This window comes from Heterocephalus glaber, unplaced genomic scaffold (assembly GCF_053883595.1).
Source record: "Heterocephalus glaber isolate CG9 unplaced genomic scaffold, H.glaber_assembly_v1.0 deba00000122, whole genome shotgun sequence".
NCBI lineage: Eukaryota > Metazoa > Chordata > Mammalia > Rodentia > Bathyergidae > Heterocephalus > Heterocephalus glaber.
This window is the reverse complement of record NW_028258138.1, coordinates 56,216,745-56,222,744: the sequence shown is the minus strand read 5'-3', so window position 1 is coordinate 56,222,744 and position 6,000 is coordinate 56,216,745. Positions and strand designations below refer to the sequence as shown.

The window sequence follows — 6,000 nt, the reverse complement described above, 5'->3', positions numbered from 1 at the left end:
CATCTAGCCTTCGCTACAGCCTTTCTTGTCTTGGTCCAACCCGTTCTTCACATTGCCACCATAATGATGGTTAAAAACAGTTATAATTATAATCTGACAGCACAGACTGTTACCCTGAAATCATCCTCAGTTGGCAAAGTTTAGAATTCTGTGAAACCTTTGAATTATAGACCCCCAAAATAATGTTTCCAATATTTTTATTTCAGAGGAGAAACCTAAGTATTTTATCATTTCCTTGAAGACATCTGTGCCACCCCTAACTATTAAAAATTACTCTATATAGGGTTAAATTGATGAATAATCATGAAAATAGCTGATGATCTTAATGAACATACCCACTGGAATTCTCCATTATTTTTCTGGGAATATGGTTACTAGAAAATCAAATGGAATCTGTGATCAATTGCTGTTCTCGTCTACCCATGTAAGGTCAAAAAAGAATAATTGTTACTGAAGTGCCTGTCAAAACGAACTACAAATATATTCACCAGGAAACAGGTTGTTAAAATGGACCAGGAATAAATATATTTTGCATATCACAAATATGCCTACATGAAGAAAAGCTCTGGAAGGTCAGATAGCTATTTTTCAATTATATATGACCAATGTGGCACTGTTTGATATCTTAGTCATTTAAATGTCTTGAAATGCCATATCTGCCTATGTAATTTGGGGTCACTGCTCTTAAACACAGTCAGTGAGTCTAGAAATTTCTACCCCACTCAGAACGATCATGCTTTGACTTTTTCCTATTTGTGCAATTACCAAGATTTCACCTCATTTAACACTTTTATGTTTATGCACATGAATATTTACCAGGAAGTAGACCTCAGTATTAAAAAAAAAAGTCATTTAGCTTTCTTGACTTCATCAGGTTGTTTGTGGAGAGGCTATTTCACTAACACACAAGCTACAAATCAAACAGATGTGACACCTTTTTATATTATCAGGCAACATGGTGAAGAAAAAAATGAAATGGAGCTTGTGAACTTTATTAGTCAAGGTGACAAGTTAATATGTGGGTGATGGTGTGCAGCTCCCAAATGAGATTTGTGGCATCCTCAGAACTGAGGAAAATATCTAAAGAGAAAAAGAAGCTTCCATGCCATAGACAATTCATTGGCTGTAATGAAAAAGTTAGATTGGAAACTTGTTAAGTTCACAGTCATCTTAGACCATAAAGTGTGTGAATTGGGACACAGGGAGAGACTGAGTGTGCATGAAGAATTTTAATGACTTAAAAGTTTTTTTCTTATTAATAGGGAGGGTGGTGAGCTAAGGAAGTTATCAATCTTTCAGACGTCTTTTTTTCCCCTACAAAAGGCAGTGAATGGTTGATTTGTTATAAGCATCATAGGTCAGGGAGCCAAAAATGAAAATGATTTTATAGTTGTTGTTATTCCTAAGAATATCTGCACTCTTGTCAGCATTTGTCTTACATAGGAGAATGAGATTGGAAATTTCTGGTCTGCACCCATGGCTGTTGTTCATTTGGAAAGATGTGCTTATTGAATGGGACAGGCCTGCTCGGTGGCATTGGTGGGGTTGCTCCAAGACCTACTCTACTCATCATTCAAGGCTGTGCACTGCTTCTTTGCACATAAGACAGGTGAGTTACGTTACTTGCTGGGTAAGAAGGAAGGAGGTAGATGAGTTACCTGAAGTGTTGATTAATTACTATCTCCTTCAGCATTGACATAATGTCAGAAGAGGATCACTGAACTAGAAAAGACTAAGTCATCAGTTTCAAATTGTCTATTGGAGACTTGTCAGTACTGCTGTGCTAGACTAGGTGGTGCAGGTGAAGCCCAAATAAACTATAACCAATTGTCTGATTCAGTGAGCAAACCATTTCTGTTGTGGTCCGGACGAATGGTCTTTCTGCGTTAATTTCCACATGTATAATTTGGAAGAAATATATGTGTACCTTGTATTCTCATCTCATATTTTCATAGGAGTCTTAGAAGTATTGGAAACTATTTTCAAATTCTTTTTGAAACCTAATATTGAAGATCACAATGTTTATTTTTAAATGAGTATTCTCAGTTTAAATTTTTTAATATTTTAAATCTCACAAGTATAAAATAATATATTTTGTTCCTCTCTGGGAGTGCTAAAATAGGATCACTGACTGGAAACTTACAGCTGTCTACTTGGCCTAGAATTCTAGCCTTTTTTTCTGAGAAGGTTGTGCACTGTTGATCTACAATAACACCATATTTGTCAAATTGGACCTCCATTCATTTATTTTAAAGTTACATAGTAATGAACAATAAGAACTTATACTTACAGGCTTCCATTCTATTAAATCAGTGAGCAAAAGGACCTTAAAATGGACATTTAATTGAAATTAGGAAAATATTTGACTATCTGTTCTATGTCAAATTCTATGACAGACATTGGGGAGAAAAGGGCAAGTCTTATAATATTGAGAAAAATAAGTAAAGATACTTAACAAACAACTTTAACTCAACATGATAAGTACTGTGGTAGAGAATTTGGTTTTGTGCTTTCAGTATTAGCAGGTTTCTGACTCCATTAATCTCATCTGCCAAAACATTTTTGTGGTAGTGAGAGAATATCACCTTTGTGCACCACTGGAAATTATTATTTATCAACTTGTCATTTACTTGGATAATTTTAGTAGATATTACCGAACAGACAATGTTGAGGGAAAATAAAACTCTTTTTTAGCAGAGCCCTCTTTGACCTGCAAGCTGTGATATTCATAAAGTTTAATACATGGTGCATACTTAGCCACCTGTCTATCTGGTCTTTTTTCAGATTTTATCAGTACATATTTGCAGTACATAATGATTGTATTCACTGTAGGGTATTGGTACATAACAAATTTTAATTCTTTGTTTCCCCTCCCCCCAATCTGGTCTTTCATTGAAGGACTAAACAATTGGTTTATATAGGAACTAGTACTAATGTGAGTCTTGTCTGTGATTCACTTGGTTAACTGTATTCCTTATGCTTTTTATTCCTAAATGAAAATATTTACTGGATACAAATTGAAGTGCTGTACAGATTTTTAGAAAAGGTCTCATGGCTATACTTTCATTTGCTCCTTATCCCAAGGATAAATTTTTTTTTTACTAAATTCTTTTCTTTGTACATTGTAGGTATACAACAAAATTACATTTCTCATTGGGAATTGTACCTTTACATAATGCATCTTGGTTCTTATTTTTTCCCCAATCCTAGCCCTCTCTTCATGCCCTCCACCCTTCCCTATTTACAAAGACTTTATTTCCATTTTTTCCATTTCTCATCATTTTTCCTTTCCCTTCTTTCCTTTCCTCTGCCCTTCCCACTACCCCTACCCCTTTGGGCCTTTTCTTCCTATTTTACATAATCAATTATTCATTCTAATCATTGGTACATTTTAGGTATACAATACAATGACATTCATCTTTGGAAATTTGCACCTTTACATAGTCTCTCTTGCTTCTTATTTTTCACCCTTGCCCAGCCCTCCCTTCAACCTCTCCAGTCCTCCCTATTTATAAAGATTTTGTTCCTATTTTTCCATTTTCTCATATTAATCCCATTCCCTTCTATCCTTTCCTCTAGCCCTCCCACTTCCTTCCCCTTTGCCCCTTTTCTTCCTATTTCACATTACTTATTATACATTTTAGTCCTTATTTACACTTTCAGTTTCTCACACTAGAGAAACTATTTGGTATTTATACATGTGTGTCCTATTTATTTCACTTAAGAGTATCACCTCAATGTGCATCCACTTAGCTATAAATGTCTCTAATTTCCCATTTTTTATGGCTGAGTAGTACTCTATTTTACAAAAAAGCCACATTTTCTTTATCCAGTCTCCAGTTGATGGGCATTTGGGCTGTTTCCAAGTTATAGCTATTACAAACTGTGCTGCTATGAACATGGGTGCACATATATCACTGTGGCATGATTCTTTTAATTCTTTGGGGAAGATCCCCAGCAGTGGAATAACAGGGTCAAATGGGACTTCCAGTCCTAGTTCTTTGAGGTATCTCCATATTGATTTCCACAGTGCTTGCACCAGTCTACACTCCCACCAGCAGTGGAGCAGGGTTCCTCTTTCCCCACAGCCCCACCAGCATTTGTTATTGGTTGATTTCATGATAGCAGCCATTCTTTCTGGAGTGAAGTGGAATCTCAGCGTTGTTTTCATTTGCATCTCTCAAATGACCAGTGATGTTGAACACTTTTTCATGTATTTATTTGCTATTTCTACTTCTTTGTCTGAGAAATGTCTCTTCATTTCACATGCCCATTTTCGGATTGGGTCTTTAAATTTGGGAGGTCTGATCTTTTTAAGTTCTTCCTACCCAGGAGCAGGGGATGTCTATCCATTTTCTGATATCATCTTCAGTCTCTCTTTTCAGAGTGCCATAGTTTTCAGAGAAGAGGTCTTTGATTTCTTTCATTAGGATGATTCCTAGGTATTTCAGTTTTTTGGATGTTATTGTGAAAGGAATTATTTGCCCTATTTCTCTCTCAGTGAGTCTGTCATTGGTGTAGAGGAAAGCTATTGATTTTTGTGTGTTGACCTTGTAACCAGCTACTTGACTGAATTTGGTCATTAAGTCTAGAAGACTTTTGGTGGAATTCTTGGGGTCTTCTATATAGAGTGTCATGTCATCTGCAAATAATGACAATTTGACTTCTTCATTACCTATCTTTATTCCTTTTATTTGTTTCTCTTGTCTAATTGCTGTGGCTAATGTTTCCAGAACTATATTGAACAAGAGTGGTGATAGTGGACATCCTTGTCTTGTTCCTGATTTGAGTGTGAAGGATTTCAGTTTTTGACCATTTAGTATGATATTGGCTGTTGGTTTTTCATAGATGGCTTCTATCAGTTTGAGGTAGAGACCATTTATTTCAATTTTTTGTAGAGTTTTTATCATAAATGTGTGTTGGATTTTGTCAAATGTTTTTTCTGGGTCTATGGAGATAATCATATGGTTTTTGTCCTTGGCTCTATTGATATAATGTATTACATTGATTGATTTTCTTATATTGAACCATCCCTGCATTCCTGGGATGAATCCCACTTGATCAGGGTGTATGATCTTCTTGGTCATTTTCTGCATCCTCTTTGCCATTATCCAAGGGTAAATTTTAATTTATGTGATCCTTTTTTTCTTCAGAGACTTTTTAAGTTTTATTTTTTACCAACTAGAAATAATCAGTTGTGTGTGAGAACTCAGAAAATTTCTCAGTTTCAGAACTCTGAAGTAAAGAGCAAGAAAGGAAGAATTAGGATGCTGTACACTCTTGTCTATGTGTCTCACATGAATTTTATTTGTACCTGTGGCATTAAGAGCCAGCACTCACATCCCAAGCTCTGCTCAGACTTCCTCCGCAGTCATCTTCCAATAATCCACGAGGAAACTCCTTAGTCTTCACCTACTTGTCCTCGCAGTTGGTCATCTTGCTCTACTACGACATGACACCCACAAGGCCTCACTCTGGTGCTTGCTTTGGCTCTATTCTCTCCCTCAGTAACTATGAGGTGCCTCATCCCACTGCCCAACCCCTTAATGACAGTGGGAAACTCTAGCATATGCTGTCCTCAACAAAGATGAGATAATGTTGACCCAACAGAAGGCACTGTGATGTCAGGGAGAAGAACCACAGTGAAAGAAACCTTGGATATGGAAGAGAATCTCACTTTGAGATGCTAGAAGTTTTCTGAAACTTGACACAACTTGTGTTTCTTTGGTTAAACACCCATAGGACTTGAGTGAGGGATAGTGAATAACTTGAAATGATAGGAATTGTGTGACCTTAATAAGTAAAATTTTAAATCTGAGTTATTGATACAAATTTTAACTGCATGATATTCTAAGTATTTGAGTATTTTTCCAGATAATTTCCTTTATTAGCACATGTTTGCAGTAACAATGTTTAAAATCCTTGTGTGGAGGTGGTACGTGTAATAACAAATTTTAATTTTTCATCCCCTTTTCATCTCCTCCTTCCTCCATCACTCCA

At 36.1% G+C, this 6,000-nt stretch overlaps 1 long non-coding RNA gene across 2 annotated transcripts in view; it reads left to right on the top strand.

Annotated features, from left to right (window-relative positions):
• The first annotated feature begins 1,322 nt into the window (after window positions 1-1,322).
• Window positions 1,323-6,000, top strand: part of LOC147830438 (uncharacterized) — a 184,147-nt gene continuing 179,469 nt past the window's right edge. For both annotated transcript variants that reach the window (XR_015452613.1, XR_015452612.1), the window contains exon 1: window positions 1,323-1,609. This is a non-coding gene — a long non-coding RNA (uncharacterized LOC147830438). The remainder of the gene's footprint in view (window positions 1,610-6,000) is intronic.